Source organism: Bos grunniens, chromosome 17, assembly GCF_055505025.1.
Source record: "Bos grunniens cultivar Pamir isolate PY7600 chromosome 17, Bosgru_T2T1.0, whole genome shotgun sequence".
NCBI classification, from domain to species: domain Eukaryota; kingdom Metazoa; phylum Chordata; class Mammalia; order Artiodactyla; family Bovidae; genus Bos; species Bos grunniens.
In genome coordinates, this window is record NC_141181.1 from 8,101,124 (window position 1) to 8,126,802 (window position 25,679).

Genomic DNA, 25,679 nt, shown 5'->3' on the forward strand with positions numbered 1-25,679 from the left:
TATCTTTTTTCATTCCATATCAGTACTTAGAGAGCTCCTTTTAATAGCTGCATAGGATTCCAGCATATAAATGTTGTGTATTTTATTTAACCAGTTCCTGTTGATGAATATTTAGGTCCTTTCCAATCTTCCTGAGAGGCAAAGAAGAACATTTTTGGACATGTATTATTTGGCAAATGTTCACATGTATTGTAAGATATAATTCTGGAAGTGGAATTTCTGGGTCAAAGTTACATGTACTGGCACTTTAAAATTTTTTAAGTTTATTTTGGAATTTCTGGCTGCACTGGGTCTTCTTTGCTGCATGAAGGCTTTCTCCAGTTGTGGCGAGTAGGGGTCACTGTCTGGTGAGGCGTGTGGGCTTCTCACTGCAGTGGCTTCTCTTGTTGCCCAGCACGGGCTCTAGAGTGCGAGGGGACATTAGTTGAGGTGCACGGGCTGAGTTGCTCCATGGCATGTGGAATCTTCTTGGACCAGGGTTGGAACCCTAGTTCCCTGCACTGGCAGGCAGATTCTTAACCACTAGACCACCAGGGAAGTCCATGGCACTTTTGATGTGTGTGTATGTGTGCGTTAGTTACTCAGTCACGTCTGACTCTTTGTGACCCTGTGGACTGTAGCCCACCAGACTCCTCTGTCCATGGGATTCTCCAGGCAAGACTACTGGAGTGGGTTGCCATTCCCTGCTCTACGAGATCTTCCTAACTTAGGGATAGAATCCAGGTTTCCTGCACTGCAGGCAGACTTTTCGCCGTCTGAGCCACCAGGGAAGCCCAGCACTTTCGATATGTATTGTCAAATTTCCTTTGGTTTAAGTTGTATCAATTTGCACTTAGTAATATGTAACTACCTGTTTCCTCAAAACCTTGACCAAAGCTTGCATTGTCAAAGTTTTAAATTTTTTGTCAAGCTGCTAAGTAGAAAATGATACCTCTCAGTAGATTTAATTTGTATTTCTCTTATTAAGTAAGACTGGGCATCTTTTCATATGTTTAGAGTTGTTTGTATTTCCTTGTGTATAAACCAACAGTTCATAATCATCACCAGCTTTGCTGCTGGGTTACTGATTGGTATTATTGACCAATGTATGCAGTGGAATTTAGTCCTAGTCTAATGCAAAGTAGACTGTCTGCTGTCCCCCCGTTGTTTAACCTGTATGCTCAGCATATCATGAGAAATGCTGGTCTGGATGAGTCACAAGCTAGAATCAAGATGTGGGGAGAAACACCAACAACCTCAGATAAGTGGATGATATCATTCTAATGGCAGAAAGCAAAGAGGAACTAAAGAGCCTCTTGGTGAGGGTAAAGAAGGAGAGTGAAAGAGCCAGCTTAAAACTAAATATTAAAAAAACTAAAACCATGGCATCTGGCCCCACTACTTCATGGCAAATAGAAGGGGAAAAGGTGGAAGTAGTGACAGGTTTCCTCTTCCTGGGCTCTGAAATCACTGCAGATGGTGACCACAACCTTGAAATCAGAAGATGATTGCTTCTTGTCAGGAAAGCTATGACAAACCTACCAGTGTATTGAAAAGCAGAGACATTACTCTGCTGACAAAGGTCTGTATAGTCAAGGCTATGCTCTTCCCAGTGGTTACATACAGTTCTGAGAGTTGGACCGTAAAGAAGGCAGAACACCGAAGAATTGATGCGTTCGAACTGTGCTGCTGGGGAAGACTCCTGAAAGTCCCTTGGACAGCAAGGAGAGCAGACCAGTCGATGTTAACAGATCAACCTTGAACACTCTTCGGAAGGACTGATGCTGAAACTGAAGCTCCAGTACTTTCGCCATATGATGGGAAGAGCTGACTCACTGGAAAAGTCCCCGATGCTGGGAAAGATTGAGGGCAGGAGGAGAAGAAGGCGTCAGAGGAAGAGCTGGCAGGATGGTATCACCAATGCAATGGACATGAACTGGGCACACTTCGGGAGCTGGTGAGGGACAGGGAGGCCTGGCGTGCTGCAGTCCGTGGGGTCGCAGAGAGTCGGGCATGGCTGGGTGAAGGAACACAGCAACAATGCAAAGTATGTTACAAATAGTTTTTCCTAGTTTGTTGTTTGTCTTTTAACCTTGTTTTGGTACTTAGTTCTGTTTTTGCAGTGTGAAGTTTTTATGTAGTTGAACTGAACAACCTTTCATTTTACATACTCTAGGTTTTGTGTTACATTTAGAAAACACTTCTTCAGACTTATTAAAATAGTTTTATCATGTTTTCTTTTCGTGCTCTCATGGCTTTTGTTTCAGTTCAGTTCAGTTCAGTCACTGAGTTGTGTCTGACTCTTTGTGACCTCATGGACTGCAGCATATATATGTATACATAATATACTTGTGTATATGTAGTATATGTGTATGTAATATTCCGTTGTATATGTGTACCACAATTTCTTTATCCATCTATCTGTTGGCGGGCACCTGGGTTGCTTCCATATCTCGATTATTGTAAATAGTGCTGCTGTTAGTGCAGGTATATTTTCAAATTAGTGCTTTCGGTTTTTTTTTTTTTTTTCCAGATATACACCCAGGAATGGGTTTGCTGGATCATGTAATCGTTCTAGTTTTAGTTTTTTGAGGAAGCTCCATACTGTTTTCCCTAGTGACTGCACCAAGTTGCCTTCTGTTAACCGAGTGGGGGAGTTGCCTTTCCTCCACACCCTGTCCAATACTGCTGTTTGTAGACTTTGTGATAATAGTCATGATTGGTGTGGGGTAATGTCTCATGGTTTTAATTTGCATTTCTCTGATAATTAGTGATACTGAGCATCTTTTCATGTCCTTGTTTATCTGTTTGTCTTCTTATAGAAATAGAAAAATCTCTATTTAGGTGCTCTGTCCATTTTTCTTTGTTGGCTTATGGATTTTGTTGATATTGAATTGTTTCAGGTGTTTATATATTTTGGATATTAATCCCTTGTTTATCATATCATTTGCAAATATTTTCTCCCATTCCATCAGTTGTCTTTTCATTTTGTTGATTATTTTCTTTACTATTCAAAAGCTTTTTAGCTTATTTACACATTTTTCTATATCACCTACTCCCCTGTTAATTCCTTCTAGTATATTTTCATTTCAGTTACGGAATTCTTCAGTTCTGATTGGTTCTTTATATTTTCTAGTTCCCTATTGAAAATCTCACTGTGTTCATCTAGTCTTTCCTCTAATTTAATTAACATTCTTATCACTCATGCTTCAAACTCTTTGGTAAATTATTTCTGTTTCATTAGTTGTTTTATCAGGGTTTTTTTTTTTTTTTTTTTCTTGTTCTTCCTCTTGAAACGAATGTCTCTGTCTTCTCATTTTAACTTTCTCTGTCTCTGTGAAACTAGGTGACGCAGTTATTCTGCCTGTCTTGACGAGACGTCCTTGTGTGGCAGCGTCTCTGTGCAGTCCTGCGTGCCCAGGGGCACTGGTGGGAGCCTGCATCTAACGTGAGCTCAAGTCTCACCCTCCCCCAGGGAATCCAGGTGGTGTGGCTGCAGACGGAGGGACAAGAGCCAGAGCCACCTGTGAGCTGCAGCTGTGTGCTTTGAGATTTTAAAACCCCCCAGAATGCTTTATCTTACCTTTACATTTGAGATTTGTTTGGTTCGAAATTAAGTTTTTGGGTCACTTGTCTTTCTTGAAGAATTTTCAGGTGTTTCTCAATTATGTATTTGTGTTGAATGTTGCTGAGAAGTCTAAGTTGATCCTGAATTTTCCCCTTATAGATGGCCTGTTCCTTCCTGCCCTCAGTGACTAAATGATTCTTTATTTGAAGTCCTCTCATTTTACTCACAGAGAAGGCAATGGCACCCCACTCCAGCACTGTTGCCTGGAAAATCCCATGGATGGAGGAGCCTGGTGGGCCGCAGTCCATGGGGTCGCTAAGAGTCAGACACGACTGAACAACTTCACTTTCACTTTTCACTTTCGTGCATTAGAGAAGGAAATGGCAACCCACTCCAGTGTTCTTGCCTAGAGAATGCCAGGGACGGGGGAGCCTGGTGGGCTGCTGTCTATGGGGTCGCACAGAGTTGGACACGACTGAAGCGACTTAGCAGAAGTAGCAGCAGCAGCATTTTACTCAGATTAAGTTTAGATGTTAAGCATTGTGTGTCAATTTTTTTTAGGTGGTCATATCACTCCATCTTTAGATTTAAATTTTCTTTGATTTATTCTTTGCTTTTTTGACGTAACTTTGTAAAAATTTACTTTATTTCTCTTATTTAGAGACACCAAACACCTATGGTAGAATCTCTTTTGTGTTTACGATTAATCATTTTCTCTCTATTCTTTATTTGCATTTTTCTTTTCTTTTTCTTTTTTCTCATTCCTCTCTCTGTGTCCCTTATTATTTCTAGCAGTGAAATAATCACCGTCTCAAAATGAGTCTCATTTCTATGGTGATTTATTTTCTTCTTTTACTCCTTTCTAAGATCTGCCAAGTCACTTTCATCTCTTTCTGGTATCTTGCCAGTTATTCTAAACTCTTGTGTCTTTGCTTTGAGTTCTTATTTTATAAAAGTATTTATTAGTTATTTAAGATTCCTTTTATGTCATACAGAGTTTCGGTCACAGTTTCCATTTGTTCTGTGGCTATATTTATCTGGTTTATCTATGTTATTTTGGTTTATCTATATTATTTAGCTTCATGTGTTTTGTGTTTATCTATATTATTTAGCTTTCTCCCACGTCACTTCCTTTTAAAAAATGTGGTACCTTAGTACAGATCTTGTGGTGACACATTTTAACTATTGATAAAGTTTGAATGAGGAAGATTATTTTTGGATCTCCTCTTTCTTAAAAATGAATGAATGAATGAAGTTTTGACCATGCTGGGTCCTTGCTGCTGTGTGGGTGGCTTTTCTCTAGTTGCAGAGTCAGGCTACTCTGTAGTTGCAATGTGCAGGCTTCTCATTGCTGTGGCTTTTCCTGTTGCCAAGCTCTGGCTCTAGGCATGCGGGCTCAATAGTTGTGACACATGGGCTTCGTTGCCCTGCGGCATGTGGGATCTTCCAGGACCAGGGTTTGAACCTGTGTCCCCTGCATTGGCAGGCAGATTCTTAACCACTGGACTACCAGAGATGTCCTTGTGCCAGCTCTTCATGGGAGATTTCTACGATGGAGTCAAGGCTATGTTCCAGAGTTGCAGGCTTGCACCGACGACATATCTGTGAGATTAGTCATTTGAAACCACCTCCTCTGTTTATTGTCTGTTCAGGAAGTACCCTAACAAATGTTGGTAGGGTTTGCATTTCAAAGTTGTCCCCTTAGTTTGGAGAACACAGCTCCATTGGTTTTGCCTATTTCCCTGCAGGCATTTTCTTTTTCCCATTCCTCTATTTGATCTTCAGAGAATTTGATGATTGAACGAGGCAAAATAGAGCAGTTGTCAAAGGTTAGGCTCTGGAGTCAGGTTGCCAGAATTTGACCCCTGACTCCTTTATTGATTAGCTGTGTGAACTTGGGCAAGTCATTTACCTTTTCTATACCTCATTTTCCTCATCTGTGAAAGAAGACATAATAGTACTGATCTTATGGGGTTTAAGTGAGTATAAAATGCATTAATGCTTTAAGATGCTTAGTACAAGGCCAGGCAAAAAGGCAAAATCTGACTCTGCTGCTAAGTCACTTCAGTCGTGTCTGACTCTGTGCAACCCCATAGACAGAAGCCCACCAGGCTCCGCCATCCCTGGGATTCTCCAGGCAAGAACACTGGAGTGAGTTTCCATTTCCTTCTCCAATGCATGAAAGTGAAAAGTGAAAGTGAAGTCGCTCAGTCATATCCAACTCTTAGTGACCCCAAGGACTGCAGCCCACCAGGCTCCTCCATCCATGGGATTTTCCAGGCAAGAGTACTGGAGGGGGGTGCCATTGCCTTCTCCGAAATCTGACTCTACTGTTGTTTAAAAACTGGAACTAGAGAATAAATGGTTTCCTTTTCTGCTTTAGACTTGCTGCTTTCATGCCTTTCCATCCTTCTTCCTATTTTTTAGTATTGGGAAACATTTCCATTTTGACTGAGAAGCAGTTTGGACATCGCCCCCTCTAACCTGTCTGAACCAATCACTTCCAGCTGTGCTGCTAACCTGACTGTGGATGGTCATGAAATTATCTGTAAAAGACAGAAATTCACTTTCAAGTGATTTTGTGTCTCTTTAGAAGGTCAACTCTTTTTCTTTTCATCTGTCCCCTCTCTGGGGCGTTCTCTTTACAATAGAGTGTGCGCGTGTGTGTGTGTGTGTGTGTGTGTGTGTGTGTGCGCGTGCGCACGCGCGCTGAATCGGACTTCCCTGGTAGCTCAGTGGTAAAGAATCTGCCTGCAATGCAGGTGACCTGGGTTCGATCCCTAGGTTGGGAAGATCCCCTGGAGGAGGGCATGGCAACCCACTCCAGCACTCCTGGAGACTTCCATGGACAGAGGAGCCTGATGGGCTACAGTACATAGGGTCACCCAGACTTGGACATGACTGAAATGCCTAAACAGCAGCAGCAGCAGTGTGCTCGGCTGCGTCCAGTTCTTTGCAACTCCATGCACTGAAGCACCAAGCTCCTCTGTCCAGGCAAGAATACTGGAGTGGGTTACCACTGCCTGCTCCAAGGGATTGTCCTAACCCAGGGATTGAACCCATGCATTCTTGCATCTCCTGCACTGGCAGAAGTATTCTTTAGCCTTAGCACCACCTGGGAGTGCTAGAGAGTACTTTCTCATTAACAGAGACTTAACATAAAATATGGTTAACAGATTTCATTTAATAGAGAAAAAATACATTTTTAAAATCTGAGTGTTCAAAAAGCAAATTATGAGAAAAAATACCTCACTTGAAACATGGTTATACACTGAAAGGTAAAGGATAGTAATCTCTTGGTGGTAGGAACATGTGTTTTAATTTTAATTTTGCTTCTTTGTAATTTCTAGTGTTCCCCAGTGCATATATATAGCATTTGAAAAAAAAAATTATAATAAAAGAAAACTGCAGATCAGATCAAAATCATAGCAGTTGTAACATGGTTGTCACATGGTTGTTCTAGTCAAATTAAAAAATTTGTATAATTGAACTTGATCTTAAGAGACAGAAACAAAACTTCTTTAGGCTGGAGGCAGAATACAACAAAATTGAATTATAATAGAGTCTTATTTTTTCCTCTTAAATTAATTAAATATAGTTGGTTGGAATGAAGATGACAATAATTTTTGTCATTTTGTAACATCACCAAAAAAAATTGTCCCTCTATATTGATATCTAATTCCAATGATTGGATACTAGAGCTTTGTCTTTATTGGGCAGTGCCTGATAAATGAGAAATTCCTGATAGTTTTATTTAAAGGAGGAAGAAAGCTCAAAATGGGATTTGTAAAGACAGACTCCACAGTGGAGGTGGAAGATATTATGACAGGACCTTGAATGCCAGCATTCATATTTTGGATGGAAATCTTTCTTAAAGGCAATGGTCATTCAATCAATTCAATTCGGTCACTCAGTTGTGTCCACCTCTTTGTGGCCCCATCAACTGCAGCATGCCAGGCCTCCCTGTCCATCACCAACTCCTGGAGTTTACTCAAACTTATGTCCATTGAGTTGATGATGCCATCCAGCCATCTCATCCTCTGTCATCCCCTTCTCCTCCCTCTTCAATCTTTCCCAGCATCAGGGTCTTTTCCAAGGAGTCAGCTCTTGATATCAGGTGACCAAGTATTGGAGTTTCAGCTTCAGCATCAGTCCTTCCAGTGAATATTCAGAACTGATTTCCTTTAGGATGGACTGGTTGGATCTCCTTAAAGGCAATGGTAAGTTGTTGGAAATTGTTAATTAAGGGAGATTATATAATCAAAGGCCACTCCAGTATTCTTGCCTGGGAAATCCCATGGATGGAGGAGCCTGGTGGGTTTCAGTCCCTGGGGCTGCAAAGAGTCAGACATGAATGAGTGACTGAGCACATATAATCAGAGGAAACTATGCGTACTTTTCTTCTAAAATTATTTATTTTGATGTCCCCAAGGTTAACCACCTTTGTAACAGGAGTGTACATTCAGAAATGGAATGCATGAGAGCATTTGTTGGACCTAAATGAACATAATCCTGAAAAAGTAATGTTTTTGAGGACTGTGATATTGGAGTCAAACTTGCCATTTTTTCAGACAGTGGTAATTGCAGTTATAATCATGATCCACTGCAGCTATGCTCTCAAGTATTAGGTTTCTGGGGAAAGATAAGAAATTTTGGACACAGATTACTATTTAATATCAACCTTTTCACTTTCCTAATTTTATTACTGGGGAAAGTGACTTAAATCTCTGTTTCAGTTTCTTCATCTTTAAAATGTGGAAGTAATGTCCATCTCACAGGGCTGTTAAGAATTGAGATAATTTCTATAAAGCACTTAACACAATATCTGCTAGATGTAAGAAGTGTTAAATGAATTAAAATTAATTTCAAACCAAAATTCCCCACATCAGGGAAGGAGCTGGGGGGATAAATAGGGAGTTTGGGATGGACATGTACACACTGCTATATTTAAAATGGATAACCACCAAGCATCTGCTGTACAGCACAGGGAACTCTGTACATTATGTGGCAGCCTGGGTGGGAGAGGAGCTTGGGGGAGAATGTCTGTGTATGGCTGAGCCTCTGTGCTGTCCACCTGAAGCTATCACAGCATTGTTAATCAGCTATACTCCACTATAAAATAAAAAGTTCAAAAATGCAAAAAAAGTTAAAAAAAAAAAAAAGGCTCCTAAGTGAAAGAACCTGAGGAACAAGTTGTAGAAACAGGAGAAAGTTAATTGGAGGTATTTAACACAATGTCCTTCTTTATCATACATGTACAGAGACATTTACACTTAACAGGTTGCACAGAAATGATTGCGGTACCCCTCTCCCCACTTCAGACTGTGAGATTTTCAGGAGCAGGGAGAACGTCTTGAATTTTATGCTTGTGACCAGGACAGTTGCCAGCACATATCACATAATTAATATTTGTTGCCCTGAACTGAGCTTAACCACCATTGACTATTTCTCTCCGTGTGCTACTCTATTGTGAAAAAGTGGCTGAACAAATATTTCTCAACTCTGGAGTAGGTTTGTGTTTTTCTGACTGAAAATAAGGAATGTGTGATGTACACAACATTCAATTACAGGGAAGACTCAGCATTCGATTGCTGGGGAATACCTCAAAGAGAGAGCTGTTTTCTGAAACAGAGGGTTGGTTGGAGAGCAGTGGGGCTGCTTTAAGGACAGACATGCTGTCAAGATGCTCTGACCTGAGAAAGCAAAAATGGTGTATAGCATGACTCTTATATGGAAAAATCCCAAGGACAGGCATTCTGCTTCACTGATGTATAATCAAGTGATTTCTCACACAGGCAGCCCTGCAGGGTGAGGAAGAGCAAGGATTCCCTCCCTCCCTTCCTCCCAGGTGTGCTAGGACACAAAGGTGAGCAGTCTCTGTCCCTATGAGCTGGTTGAGTGTGACAGTCACAGTGTGAAAATTTCTCTTGCAGTGTTCTAATTGTTGTCAAGATAACCCTTAAAGGCTTGCTTTCTTTAAAAATAAACTTTAACCCCTTTTCTTGCCTTGAGCATCATTGTATACCTGGCTTAGCCCAAATTTCCCCTTTTCCCAATAGTCCAGTTGTCATAGTCCTGGCGTGTGTGTGTGTGTGTGCATTCTCAGTCACTGCAGTTGTGTCTGACTCTTTGAGACTGTATGGACTGTAGGCTGCCAGCCTCCTCTGACCATGGGATTCACTAGGCAAGAATACTAGAGTGGGTTACCTTGCCTTCCTCCAGGGGATCATCCCAACCCAGGGATCAAACCTGCATTTTGATAGCTTACAGGGAAAGATGTCTGATTCATGATCTCCAAAGAAGAATATCTAGCTTCAGAATCAGTGACTAGGCTTGATCTCTCAGAGCTTTTGTGTGACAGAAGTTTTATTACAGTGAAAAAGGAGATAGAGAGCTTCTGACATAGACATTGGAAAGGGGAGAGAGCATGCCCCACTCGCTAGTCCTTTGGAGGCCTTATATTCTTTATCAGTTGGTTACTAACAATGAAAAGGTCTTGATTATACAGTGGAAGTGAGAAATAGATTTAAGGGACTAGATCTGATAGATAGAGTGCCTGATGAACTATGGACTGAGGTTCGTGACATTGCACAGGAGACAGGGATCAAGACCATCCCCACGGAAAAGAAATGCAAAAAAGCAAAGTGGCTGTCTGGGGAGGCCTTACAAATAGCTGTGAAAAGAAGAGAAGTGAAAAGCAAAGGAGAAAAGGAAAGATATAAGCATCTGAATGCAGAGTTCCAAAAAATATCAAGAAGAGATAAGAAAGGCTTCCTCAGCAATCAATGCAAAGAAATAGAGGAAAACAACAGAATGGGGAAGACTAGAGATCTCTTCAAGAAATCAGAGATACCAAGGGAACATTTCATGCAGAGATGGACTCGATAAAGGACAGAAATGGTATGGACCTAACAGAAGCAGAAGATATTAAGAAGAGATGGCAAGAATACACAGGACAACTGTCCAAAAAAGATAATCATGACTAAGATAATCATGATGGTATGATCACTCACCTAGAGCCAGACATCCTGGAATGTGAAGTCAAGTGGCCCTTAGAAAGCATCACTACGAACAAAGCTAGTGGAGGTGATGAAATTCCAGTTGAGCTACTTCAAATCCTGAAAGATGATGCTGTGAAAGTGCTGCACTCAATATGCCAGCAAATTTGGAAAACTCAGCAGTGGCCACAGGACTGGAAAGGTCAGTTCTCATTCCAATCCCAAAGAAAGCCAATGCCAAAGAATGCTCAAACTACCGCACAATTGCACGCATCTCACACGCTAGTAAGATAATGCTTAAACTTCTTCAAGCCAGGCTTCAGCAATATGTGAACCGTGAACTTCCTGATGTTCAAGCTGGTTTTAGAAAAGGCAGAGGAACCAGAGATCAAATTGCCAACATCCGCTGGATCATAGAAAAAGCAACAGAGTTCCAGAAAAACATCTATTTCTGCTTTATTGACTATGCCAAAGCCTTTGACTGTGTGGATCACAATAAACTGTGGAAAATTCTGAAAGAAATGGGAATACCAGACCACCTGACCTGCCTCTTGAGAAATTTGTATGCAGGTCAGGAAGCAACAGTTAGAACTGGACATGGAACAACAGACTGGTTCCAGATAGGAAAAGAGTACATCAAGGCTGTATATTGTCACCCTGCTTATTTAACTTCTATGGAGTACATCATGAGAACCGCTGGGCTGGAAGAAGCACAAGCTGGAATCAAGATTGCTGGGAGAAATATCCATAACCTCAGATATGCAGATGACACCACCCTTATGGCAGAAAGTGAAGAGGAACTAAAAAGCCTCTTGATGAAAGTGAAAGAGGAGAATGAAAAAGTTGGCTTAAAGCTCAACATTCAGAAAACGAAGATCATGGCATCTGGTCCCATCACTTCATGGAAAATAGATGGGGAAACAGTGGAAATAGTGTCAGACTTTTTCTGGGGGGGGGGCTCCAAAATCACTGCATATGGTGATTGCAGCCATGAAATTAAAAGACGCTTACTCCTCAGAAGAAAAGTTATGTCCAATCTAGATAGCATATTCAAAAGCAGAGACATGACTTTGCCAACAAAAGTCCGTCTAGTCAAGGCTGTGGTTTTTCCAGTGGTCATATATGGATGTGAGAGTTGGACTGTGAAGAAAGCTGAGAGTCGAAGAATTGGTGCTTTTGAAGTGTGGTGTTGGAGAAGACTCCTGAGAGTCCCTTGGACTGCAAGGAGATCCAACGAATCCAATCTAAAGATCAGCCCTGGGTGTTCTTTGGAAGGAATGATGCTAAAGCTGAAACTCCAGTACTTTGGCCACCTCATGTGAAGAGTTGACTCATTGGAAAAGACTCTGATGCTGGGAGGGATTGGGGGAAGGAGGAAAAGGGGACGACAGAGGATGAGATGGCTGGATGGAATCACCGACTCGATGGATGTGAGTTTGAGTGAACTCTGGGAGTTGGTGATGGACAGGGAGGCCTGGCGTGCTGCGATTCATGGGGTCGCAAAGAGACATGACTGAGCGACTGAACTGAACTGAAGCAGATCCACTCCTGCAACATACATCTTAAGATAACAAGATTAGTCAAAAGGTTCTTGTTAAGAAGGAGAAACATGTCCTGAGCAAGATACATTGTTATATAATCATTAGTAGAGAGCTTTAGGAAAATTATACCCTTGAGCAAGATGAGTTATTTTGTTGTGTAATCATTCAATCAGTTCAGTCGCTCAGCTATATCCAACTCTTTGGGATCTCATAGACTGTAGCACACCAGGCCTCCCTGTCCATTACCAACTCCCGGAGTTGACTCAAACCCATGTCCATTGAGTCGGTGATGCCATCCAACCATCTCATCCTCTGTCGTCCCCTTCTCCTCTTGCCTTCAATCTTTCCCAGCACCAGGATATTTTGAAATGAGTCATTTCTTTGCATCAGGTGGCCAAAGTATTGGAGTTTCAGCTTCAACATCAGTCCTTCCAAAGAATATTCAGGACTGAATTCTTGTAGAATGGACTGCTTGGATCTCCTTGCAGTCCAAGGGACTCTCAAGAGTCTTCTCCAACACCACAGTTCAAAAGCAACAATTCTTCAGTGCTCAGCTTTCTTTATAGTCCAACTCTCACATCCATACATGACTAATGGAAAAACCATAGCTTTGACTAGATGGACCTTTGTTGGCAAAGTAATGTCTCTGCTTTTTAATAAGCTGTCTAGGTTGGTCATAGCTTTTCTTCCAAGGAGCAAGTGTCTTTTGTTTCTTGGCTGCAGTCACCATCTATAGTGATTTTGGAGCCCAGAAAAATAAAGTTAGCCACTGTTTCCACTGTTTCCCCATCTATTTGCCATGATGGAACTGGATGCCATGATTTTAGTTTTCTGAATGTTGAGCTTTAAGCAAACTTTTTCACTCTCCTCTTTCACTTTCATTAAGAGGCTTTTTAGTTCTTCTTTTCTTTCTGCCATAAGGGTGGTGTCATCTGCATATCTGAGGTTATGGATATTTCTCCCAGCAATCTTGATTCCAGCTTGTGCTTCTTCCAGCCCAGCGGTTCTCATGATGTACTCTCCATAGAAGTTAAATAAGCAGGGTGACAATATACAGCCTTGATGTACTCCTTTTCCTATTTGGAACCAGTCTGTTTTTCCATGTCCAGTTCTAATTATTGCTTCCTGACCTGCATACAGATTTCTCAGGAGGCAGGGCAAGTGGTCTGGTATTCCCATGTCTTCAAGAATTTTCCACAGTTTGTGGTGATCCACACAGTCAGGCTTTGGCACAGTCAATGAAGCAGAAATAGATGCTTTTCTGGAATGCTTTTGCTTTTTTGATGATCCAGCATATGTTGGCAATTTGATTTCTGGCTCCTCTGCCTTTTCTAAATCCAGCTTGAACATCTGGAAGTTCACGGTTCACGTATTGCTGAAGCCTGGCTTGGTGAATTTTGAGCATTATTTTACTAGCGTGTGAGATGCGTACAATTGTGCGGTAGTTTGAGCATTCTTCGGCATTGGCTTTCTTTGGGATTGGAATGAAAACTGACCTTTTCCAGTCTTGTGGCTACTGCTGAGTTTTCCAAATTTGCTGGCATATTTTTGAGTGCAGCACTTTCCCAGCATCATCTTTTAGGATTTGAAGTAGCTCAACTGGAATTCCATCACCTCCACTAGCTTTGTTCATGGTGATGCTTCTTAAGGCCCACTTGACTTCACATTCCAGGATGTCTGGTTCTAGGTGAGTGATCACACCATCGTGATTATCTGGGTTGTGAAAATCTTTTTTGTACAATCATTAGCTCTGGCCTTAAAGATTGTTGTCTTAACAACTCATCGATTTAAGAAAAAGCATCTTATGTGATTAAGACAAAGCAATGTAGAAAATAAGTTTGTCCTTTTCTCCTCCTAGAGAGTCCTGGACCCCTTTCCACTCCTCGAGGGCCTTGGAGCCCTTTCTCCTTGAGGGCCCTGGATTCCTTATCAATCAACCTAAGAATTAGCTCTCTCAATCTGTTATGTCCATTGGCAGGTGGTCTGTTAACCACCTGAGAAGTCCGTCATAGTCCTGGTACAGTATCTACGTTGTAAACTTTACCATCAATTGTTACAGTGCCCATTCCAGAGGACTGTTTGTGGATTTAATTTTTTCCTTTGTGCTTTTCTATCATTTCCAAGTTCTATATAACAAATAGGTATTACTTTTACAATTAAAGATTTTAAAAAAAGAGATTATCAACTTGCACTGAAAAGTTCTGATTGCCTTCCTTTAAACACTGAAACTCATATACTCACATTAACATTTTAACACAGAAAATCTAAACCCACCCCACTCTACTCCTCCTGGGACATTAATGTGTTACAACCCACAGCTTTTTTGGGAAGCGATATCTTTCCAGAGAGTCCAAGATGGGGGAGTTACTGAAGGCCTGGCATGATTTATGCTCGGTGAGATCACTCCTCCATTTGAGGGCTATTCACAGTCCAGAATGTTGAGAGATGCAGGACTTACTCCAAATACCACTGAATCTGTGAACTGCGACCCAGTAATCACATTTCCTGAGAGGGGCTGCTAGATATTCTTTGAGAAGCCAGTTGGTATTAATTAGTATTACTATTTTCTTGTCAGATGCTTTTGACACTTCATAAAATTATTCATTAGCTAGCTAGCTCTTTCCCCAATTCTCTTAACTGTCTTTGCATTAATTTAATTTGGAATTGTTACAACCATTACCACATTTCTCAGTGTGGCTAAATCTTAATCAGTAAATCCAGGGACCTGTAAAGTTCAAGACAGCAGAATGTTAGAATTGCTTTATGCTATGTTTAATTACCATGCTATGTGAAGCAGATGCTAATTTATTATTTCCAAATCCATCTTTTTCTTTTTCACCCAGCTTCTCTTAAACCTGTAAGCCCCACATACCTTCAGACAGAATATTAGAGTAATGGGGTGAGATTTATTTTGAATATAGGCAGGTTGAGGTTAAGTTTACTTTTCTTAGCAATTACTATTTTTCCCCTTCTCATGCTACTTAGATGTTTAAAGTGAAGAACTGTAGACTTCAGTGTGAATTACATACAGAATTGGTAGACTTACCTTCTTATACACGTGGTCCTAAGATAAACTTGAGCAACCTGTAAATAACTGTGGCTTCCCAAGAGCCTGGGCTTCCCAGGTGGCACTAGTGGTAAGAACCCACGTGCCAGTGCAGGAGATGAAAGAGATGCTGGTGACCTAAGAAATGCAGTTTTGATCCCTGGATCAAGAAGATCCCCTGGAGTAGGATATGGCAACCAATGCCAGTACTCTTGCCTGGAGAATCCCATGGACAGAGGAGACAGGTGGGCTGCAGTCCGTGGGGTTGCAAAGAGTCAGACACGACTGAAGCAACTTAGCATGCATACATGCACCAAGAGCCTAAGATAATAGAGTAGCCTGGGAAATATCTAGATAGTAACAGATGAGATGTGAACTTGTGTATTGACTTCATCTGCTCCTCCTACATGGAGGTGGTTATTTACAAAAGCAGTCTTGCAAAGAACTGCTATTTTCGCAAACAGATGTTCGGCATATAATAGGCTAGAACTCCTTTAGCTAAATGAATAGTGGAGTAGAGAGTGGTGAGTAGTGAGAAAACAATGTGAAGCTGCAAAGTCTCTGTGTGTCAGGATGGAGCACGGTGGCCGACGTTTGGAACTCTCTTAGCGTCCTTTTAGAACTCTCTTAGACGTTTAGAACTTTTAGAGTTGGGTCAGACACTTCCTTAATGTCCATTTCAATCCTGCAGTTCCATTAAAGCCACTATAGGTAATTAGAGTACCTACATATCAATATGATATCCAAAAACATGTCTCATTGAAATGAATGAAAGTTCTGGGGAACGTAATATGCAGGATAGTGCCTAAAGTCAATAATACTGTATCGTATATTAGAAAGTTAAGTAAATAGATCTTAAATATTCTCATCATAAGAGAAACAATTTGTGACTGTGCATGGTGATGGGTGTTGGCGAGACTTATTGTGATCATTCTGTAATGTATGCAAATGTTACATCATTGTATTGTACACCTGAAACTAATACAATGTTATTTGTCAATTATATCTCAATTAAAAAAATATCTGGGTACACTGACTGAAAGGAGGTAGGGCCATGGGGGGTCATGAAACTGAAATGGAATAGGACCCTATGGTCCTTCCCCACCACATCCTTTGCCTACCTTTTGTAAATGGAAAAACTTCAGCTAAAGACTAAGTTTAATCAGAGAAGTGAGAAAATACAGAAGCAAAGAAAAACAGCCAAACAGGACAAAAGAATAATAGTTGGTCACTAAACAGTGTTCTTGCCTGGAGAATCCCAGGGATGGTGGAGCCTGATGGGCTGCCGTCTCTGGTGTCGCACAGAGTCGGACACGACTGAAGCGACTTAGCAGCAGCAGCAGCAAACAATGTCAAGGATCTTTCAATTCAGTTCAGTTAGTTCAGTCAGTTGATTCACTCAGTCGTGTCCGACTCTTTGTGACTCCATGAATTGCAGCATGCCAGGCCTCCCTGTCCATCACCAACTCCCGGAATTCACCCAGACTCATGTCCATCAAGTCAGTGATGCCATCCAGCCATCTCATCCTCTGTCGTCCCCTTCTCCTCCTGCCCACAATCCCTCCCAGCATCAGAGTCTTTTCCAATGAGTCAACTCTTTGCATGAGGTGGCCAAAGTACTGGAGTTTCAGCTTTAGCATCATTCCCTCCAAAGAAATCCCAGGGCTGATCTCCTTCAGAATGGACTGGTTGGATCTCCTTGCAGTCCAAGGGACTCTCAAGAGTCTTCTCCAACACCACAGTTCAAAAGCATCAATTCTTCGGCACTCAGCCTTCTTCACAGTCCAACTCTCACGTCCATACATGACCACAGGAAAAACCATAGCCTTGACTAGATGGACCTTTGTTAGCAAAGTAATGTCTCTGCTTTTCAATATGCTGTCTAGGTTGGTCATAACTTTCCTTCCAAGGAGTAAGCGTCTTTTAATTTCATGGCTGCAATCACCATCTGCAGTGATTTTGGAGCCCAAAAAAATAAAGTCTGACACTGTTTCCACTGTTTCCCCATCTATTTCCCATGAAGTGATGGGACCGGATGCCATGATCTTAGTTTTCTGAATGTTGAACTTTAAGCCAACTTTTTCACTCTCCTCTTTCACTTTCATCAAGAGGCTTTTGAGTTCCTCTTCACTTTCTGCCATAAGGGTGGTGTCATCTGCATATCTGAGGTTATTGGCTGAGCCATTTCCTTTGTGCTGTTTTGTAGGTGCTGAAACCCCCCACCAGGTGGAAGCCATGACATGAGTTGCCAAATTCTGAGAACTAGCCTCAAGGAAATAGGGACAAACTAACCCTGGAACTGAAGACTTACTGTATGGAAAACAATCAAGATGCTGCTGATCAGACCACTGCATCACCAACTTCAAGAAGACAGAGAGGGCTGACTGCTGTCTGCAACCCCGCCTCCACCCATTCACCCCTGAAGCTCTCCTTTATAAGCTCTTGCCTCTGATTGTCAGGGGGAGCTGGCTTTTGGACATGAGTCCACCCTCTCCCACAGTTACTGGTTTCCAGAGTAAAGTAAACTTTCCTTTGAACCAACCCTGCCTTTTTAGTACTGGTTTTTGAGCTGTGAGCAGCTGGACTCTATATTTAATAACAGAATAAGGTCTTTGAGAGCAGCTGCACTTTACCTATTTGGACTATCGGTCCTTCCTATTAAATAGGTCTACTCTTCAAAGCCGCATTGGTGAGTGGGAGGCTGCTTTTTGGATCTGAAGCAGATGAGTTACTTGTCATGAAGAATGGCTGGATTTGAGTGGTGTGTAGAGCAGGGTACAGGCCACACTCCGAGTTCTTCTCTCTGCCCCTACCTCAGTCTGTGGGGCCTTGGGCCAGCCTCTCACTTTCTGAGCCTGTTTCCTTATCCAGCAAAAGAAGGCAGAGGACTAACCAAGTTTTAAAGACCCCACCTTCTATAAATGTCTCTGATGCTGATGTATCCTCATTCTCAAGAGCTGGAGCTTCATCAATCCATTTCAGAGTAAATTGGTTGTTAAAAATTCTTCAATCTTAGTTTGGGCTCAGGAATATGTAACACTATATTGTTTTGGTAATATTTTCTTCCTCACAGGGCAGATACAGTATATGATGAAAATGAAAAGAAGCCTGTGAATAGAAGTGAGAAGAGTTGGGACAGTGAATCAGGTGGCAGAATATCTGGAAGCTTCTTGTAGACACAGATGGTCGATGTAAACTGTTGTGGCAGGGAATTTCTGCCAGACGTCCAATGGAGTTTATTACTAAATGTGGGATCAGAACACTTTAAAAAACATACTGTGCATGTAAAAATCACTTAAAATACGTCAAGTGCAAAAATCCTTTTGTTTCAGCAATATCTAATTCTTCCCTTCTGCTTTATAAATAATTAAAATATCAGCTTTGGTGTTGAGCAACTTCGTTGTCTTTTCCTGAATTTTATCTTTTATAAAATTGCTAGGTGACTCATTAGGAAAAATTGAAGTTTTGATTGGGTGGTGGCCTGTGGTTCCACATGTGTTTCACTTGATGCCACAATTTTTTTAAAAGACAGAATTACTGTAAAGGACAATTAAGAAGTGTAAAATTTATGTGGAACACTGGAATAAAGTCAAAGCATATTACGCCACAGTGTGTGGTCTGAGTAAAAAGCATAAAAGTTGAGCCAGATGCTAAACTCGGCACTTAAGTGTAACAGTTAATCTTGCAATATAGGAAACCATTGTAATTAGAGAATGGTTATATCTTTAAAATGTAACTTGGTGTAGTAAAACCAGGCAAACTTGTAGGTGGAAGAGGGATTTTATGGAACATTAGAAATGTTTCACTGCAAGAAACTCCAGCTACAGAAATTCATAATTGAATATATGCTGTTTTCCCTATGTGTGAAGTCATTCAGTTGTGCCCGAGTCTTTGCGACCCCATGGACTGTAGCCTACCAGGCTCCTCAGTCCGTGGGGTTTTCCAGGCAAGAGTATTGGAGCGGGTTGCCATTTCCTTCTCCAGAGGATCTTCCCCATCCAGGGATGGAACCTGGGTCTCCCACAGTATAGGCAGATGCTTTATTGTATGAGCCACCAGGGAAGTCATAATAGCTAATAGGTACAGTTATGAAGTCACATGTATTATCTAGTTTGATCTCTACATATACCTCAAAAGATATTTGGGAGGCATTAGCGCATTAATAGCTTGGTTTTCATGGTGAAAAACAGGACTTCAGGCAGGCTGATGACATGCCTCAGTTAATGCAGCCAGTGGGCGAACCAGCTGGAACTCCTGCCTCTACTGTCACCATCAGCCACGGATGCTCCGGAGAAGAGCATGTAGGAGTCCTCACTTTGTTCTGAAATGAGTTATAACACTGGTACATTTGGCTCCCTCATGTTCACCCCTCCTATGTAAGTAGCCCATGACTTGATATTATTACATCTATTTTCTGGATAACTTTGAGTTTTTTAGAATAAAATAAGTCTGGCAAATGTTAAGCTTTGTTAGCTTTTAAGCTCTTAACATGTTGAAGGTGAAGGACATGGGCTAGCTCCTTTATTCAGCTGCTCTCACCTTTATATGTAAATATGTAGAGAAAAATAATAGCATGGAATATAGAATGTTGGAAGATTATTAGGTCATTGAGCCCAACCTCCTCCCCACTGCAAGGAAAAGGTCTTTGGCAGACATTTATCCTGTTCATTATTTTAAGAGGCAATTTTGTGGGACAGCAGTAATTGTTCCTAATGTCTTTCTCCAAGTGAACCCAACACTGCCTATTGGTAATTTCCTTTCATTGGTACTTATTCCACTCACTAGAGACCCTCAGAGTTAGTCTAAGTTCTTGCTGTCATAAAACTTTTCTTGCTTGGCTCCATTTTTTCCTTCCTTCTAGATGCTTTAAAGTTATTCTTTATGATATGGTTTTCAGACCCTTCCAGTTTCTGGTCCACTTCATTGGAAGTTTGCCAATGCTTCCCTTAAATGCAGAATCCAGAGTTGAATAGAATCATCTCATAGTAAATCATATCCAGCAGTGGCACTGCGGGTATTCTTGTTCGACACAATAATTCTACAAATTCCGCTAAAGGTTTCATCTGGTACATTATTGTCTTATCAGAAGGTTGCCTTTTAGCAACATCTCAATTAACAGATGATTATAGGTTTTTTTTTTAACCCCACAAGATTTCTCTTTTACCCAATCTGCACCTTGTGAGCATCCAACCGGTTTTCACTTTGCTCCTTGCTGCAGTTTTTTTTTTTATTTTTTGTGATTCCTATTACATTTTATGATGCTGGTTTCAATCTATATTTTAGTGTTTTGAAGTATTTTTGATTTCTTAAATTTTCTCACATTTGTATTCTTGGCAAATTTTGTAAGCATACTTGAAATGCCTTCATTCAAGTCGATAAAATGTTTGAGTCAGAATTTAACATAATATTCTATAAAATGCTACTAGGGACTTCTCTCGATGTTGATAAAAATCCGCTCACATTCTTTGAGCACATTGTTCAGTTAAGCAGAGTTTAGTAGGGATGAGCATGCTATTCCCTCACCCTTTATGGTCATCTTTGGCCCTTAGTTTTTTGTACATTCCCTCACGCAGCACAGCACAGGTCCCTGACAAAGTTTTGTTGAGTGGTTTGAATGTTTCCTTTGTAACAGCTCAGCATTTTGAGTTTTTGACTCTTTGCAATAAAACAGAAGAAGTCCTCTTTCAGAGGAAAACTCATATCATTCATCCTTCAGAAAGTTTTTCTCTACTGACTTCAAGCTAGTTAAATCTTTCTTAAGTTCTCTGGCTTATACTTGTTTGTATCACACATCTGAGCACTTCTGGGTCCCTTTGTGCTATTATCTAAAGGCTTATGAGTGTAGGTGTGTGTTTGTAATGTTGCATGTTGTTGTTCAGTTGCTAAGTTGTGTTTGTTTGTGACCTCATGGACTGCAGCATGCCAGGCTTCCCTGTCCTTCACCAACTCCTGGAGTTTACTCAGACTCATGTCCACTGAGTCGGTGATGCCATCCAACCATCTCATCCTCTGTCATCCCCTTCTCCTCCTGCCTTCAATCTTTCCCAGCATCAAGATCTTTTCCAATGAGTTGGCTCTTCGCATCAAGTGGCCAAAGTAATGTTGCATAGCGACACCTTTCTTCTTCTTCTTCTTTTTTCTGTGCAATGTTCTCTATCATTTCTGCCTCTTCTCATTACATATCACTTGAATGAGATCTTACTTTGTAATATTTGATTGGTTCAAGGTTGTTCTCCTGACACATGTTGAAAGCATCAGAATCCTTCCCTGAGAATTTTGGAAATTGACAGAGGTGACTGGTTCTCTTGAAGAGCCTAATTTTGTAAAATGAGAAGGTTGGGAGTTGTTCATGACTGCAGGTATGTAGGCAGAAGACATGAGTAAAAGCAACCAAAGAGTGGGAGAGAGAGACAGAGACGAGAGACAGAGAAACAGAGAGACAGATGAAACTGCTGCACAGAGAAAAGTAAGCACTACAACCAGGACATTCTAATGGGATTTGAGTCCCTGGACCCAGTTTTCCCAAGACCCAACCATGCTCCTTCAGAGAAGGCAATGGCAACCCATTCCTGTACTCTTGCCTGGCAAATTCCATGAATGGAGGAGCCTGGTAGCCTGCAGTCCGTGGGGTCGCCAGGAGTCAGACACGACTGAGCAACTTCACTCTCACTTTTCATTCTCACGCATTGGAGAAGGAAATGGCAACCCACTCCGGTGTTCTTGCCTGGAGAATCCCAGGGATGGGGGAGCCTGGCGGGTTGCTGTCTCTGGGGTCACACAGAGTCGGACACGACTGAAGCGACTTAGCAGCAGCAGCAGCAACCATGTTCCTTGGCACAGGACACAAAAGACACATTTAGCAAATACTCCTTTTTTGAAGTGAAGTGAAGTGTTAGTTGCTTGGTCTTGTCCAACTCTTTGCAACCCTATGGACTGTAGCCTGCTAGGCTCATCTGTCCATGAAATTTTCCAGGCAAGAATAGAGTGGGTAGCCATTCCCTTTTCCAGGGGATCTTCCCGACCCAGTGATTGAACCTGAGTCTCCTGCATTGCAGGCAGATTCTTTAACGTTTGAGCCATCAGGGAAGCCCTACTCCTTTCTTAAGCTAGTTATGATAATCATAATTATCATCAATTATGATAATAATAATTTTTTTAATTTTGATATTTACTTATTTTTATTTTATATCAATCAAAAATTATGATAATCATAATTCCAAGATTGTTATTACTTCTACTATATTCAATATTTCTTCAACTTTGGTGAGAATAGAGACAAATATAGTGACAATAAACTTCATTCAAAGACTGAAAAACTAAAATCCTTCATGTCCAAGGATGGATTATATACATTTTCATATTTTTATTTGATAAACTTATCTTCCTTTTATATAAGCATGCAAAAGTGTTATCAGAAAAGATCATTCAAACATTCCAATATTTAGTTTCTGAACTAAGTATCTGAAAAGAAACTTTCAGGAACATTTTGTCTGAATAAGAATTAATCAGCATGTCAACCAAGGTCTAAAAATGCATTTTTATTTTTTGTTTTGTACAATGCTTTCAGTCCAGTCAAAGTGTGCTTGAACTGACTTCACGATTTCTGTTTATTGGAGTTCAGTTTAGAGAACACTGATTGCCTAGAAACAATCACTGGGCCATCTTTTAACGTTCTTGCTTTAAACGAGCGCTGAAACGTGAAGCAGTTTGTCTTTCACGGCTCAGGCAGCCTGCTGTCCAAGCACCATTCCGCATGTAGTAATAGTGTGTTTAGCTCCACCTTATCACCTGCCTAGTGTATATCAATAATAATGATTGGAAATGCCTGCCCCCCAAGAAAAAATCAAATATTTGAAAGCCAAGCTGAATGATAAACTGTATTTTCAAGCTGAATGTGATATTTTGAAGCTGGTATGTAATATTCTCTACTTGTTCCTTGAAATACCAGTTTAGTAATGAACAGTCCTGTTATACGGCATCTACCTGATGCTTTTTTCTTTCCACTAAGTATGTGGAAACTGGACATGGATAAGCAGTTATAATGTTAGACTTAAACTTGAGGAAGCACAGATAAAATTACTACCAACGAAACTACTAGGTTGGAGCCAAAGCAGCATATTAGTAATACAAGCTTCGTAAAATTGTAAACAAAGGGCCCAACAATGTCAATTGCCTTCTAATGCACTGGCTGAATTCTATGCAGAAATGCAGGCTTCCTAGGAATTTTGAAAATGTATTGAAACAACAGAGTGGGAAAAGTACGTCTTGGCCATTTTTGGTGGCGGTGTCAGGATGTGGGGGTGGAGTTGGAGAGGTGAATTTCAATATACACCTTGCTTATTGGTTTCTATACCTCCACAGATCTTGTCTTGTGTTAGTTTATTACACATTGCTTGGGACAACTCTAACAATTATTACAATCATCATATTAAATTTAGAAGTGTCATTTGAAGCAATAATATAGAACATGTTGTTTACTTCCAAACATTTTAAAGATTTTAAAAAGTGAATTATTCATATAATAAAATAGTAATAGAATAATTAAAAGACGCTTGCTCCTTGGAAGAAAAGCTATGACCAACCTAGACAGCATATTAAAAAGCAGAGATATTACTTTGCCAACAAATGTCCGTCTAGTCAAAGCTATGGTTTTTCCAGTAGTCATGTACGGATGTGAGAGTTGGACTATAAAGAAAGCTGAGCGCTGAAGAATTGATGCTTTTGAACTGTGGTGTTGGAGAAGACTCTTGAGAGTCTCTTGGACTGCAAGGAGATCCAACCAGTCCATCCTAAAGGAAATCATTCCTGAGTATTCATTGGAAGGACTGATGTTGAAGCTGAAATTCCAATACTTTGGCCACCTGATGTGAAGAACTGAGTCATTGGAAAGACCCTGATGCTGGGAAAGATTGAAGGTAGGAGTAGAAGGGGATGACAGAGGATGAGATGGCTGGATGGCATCACCGACTTGATGGACATGAGTTTGGGTAAACTCTGGGAGTTGGTGATGGACAGGGAGGCCTGGCCTGCTGCAGTTCATGGGATCGCAAAGAGTTGGACATGACTGAGCAACTGAACTGACTGACTGAACAGAATAATAGAAACTTCTGCTCACTGATCATTAAACAATATAGAATCTTTAGGCTTTTGGCAGCTTACAGAAAACAAGCAACCACTTGAACGAAGAGAAAAAAATCATCAAGATCATACTAAGAAAGAAAAGTGAATTAAAATGCATGGGCTCAGAGTAATCATTTTCAGAAAAAGAAAACCAAAAACTCAGAAAAATAAGAATCATGCCTACTCCTCCGTCCCCAGTCCATAAGCTGTATTTGATACTTTTTTTGCTGTATGGGATTGAGTCTACTCAGAGTCTCCCACTCCCAGTTGTTTATTGTACTAAATGCAGTGACAAACATTCTCGAGCTAACAGTTGATGTTTTTCATCTGACTTTGTTATATGTAAAATATGTAAACATATTTTATGTCTCACTTTAGAGAATAATGAGAAGTTTCTTAAAAAAGAAGTCTAATACTGTGACACCCTTTTTGCACAAAGGGCAAAGTTTTGGAAAATCCATCTGTGTTCCTGGGGCAAACCTTGAAGATGCTCTGATTACTGAAATATTTAAGAAAGTTTTCTAGCAAATTTTGTAACCCACTTAAATGCTGCATCTTAAAAAAAAACCAAACAGTTTTATTGTGGAAACATATACTGCTTATTTTGCTCAATCTCCCCATTTGTGTTTGCCCATTTCTTTTCTCCATGAGCTCTCTGCTTTTGGTTAGTAAATGATTTAAGACTTAACATAGCACCCAGATACAAAATCATCCCTGGATAAATGTTTGAAGTCATTAAAGATGGTGATTATGCAATAGACTTTAAGAAATTGAATAGTTTCACATCTCAATGATTTCTGAATTTTTTTAATATTCTGCTGTGAATGTCAAAACCATGGAGTTGAAGATGAAGCTCTGTCAATTTTGTAAGCAACTAGACCTTGCTTCTAGTGTTTGCTATGCTCTAGTGTAGCTCATTGCACAAGCCATTTTAAAGCTCACTTTATTAGTAAAATAAAAAGAATTGGTTTGGGCGCTGTCTTATTCTAAAAATACATGACCCTAATTTTTTCTCTCAGCAATCTTAGGCCCTTTTGATTCCAAACTTTTTTTTTTTTTTCCATTTGAGATAGACTCTTTTTGTTTTGTGTGGTTGCACAAGGCTAGGAGAAATGCAGAGTTTGTCTTACCTGGGGGGACAGTAGGCATAGCTAAGGTGCCCAAGTGAAAGGCTCTCAGTTGTCAGGGCATAGCATGAGCCTACTGAGTATCTGGAGGTGGGGGTGAGGAAAAGAATCAGATGGAAGCCACTGCATAAGTTTTCCTTGGTCCACAGATTTGCCCAGCATGCTGTGTGAGTTATTACATGGGAGAGAAATGTGAGGAAGCAGAATAGTGCAACCTCAGAAATATTACAATAATTCAACCTTTTTTTGTTGTTGTTATAATAAAAATCTTTCTAGCTTCTAGTACTGTGCTGAACCATT

General features: G+C 40.7%; 1 long non-coding RNA gene across 1 annotated transcript; it reads left to right on the forward strand.

The window, feature by feature from the left end:
• The first annotated feature begins 1,668 nt into the window (after positions 1 to 1,668).
• On the forward strand, positions 1,669 to 17,673 carry LOC147354990 (uncharacterized). The gene is made up of 2 exons (XR_015143915.1): positions 1,669 to 2,026; positions 17,339 to 17,673. It is a non-coding gene; the product is annotated as an uncharacterized LOC147354990 (long non-coding RNA).
• The last annotated feature ends 8,006 nt before the right edge of the window (positions 17,674 to 25,679 follow it).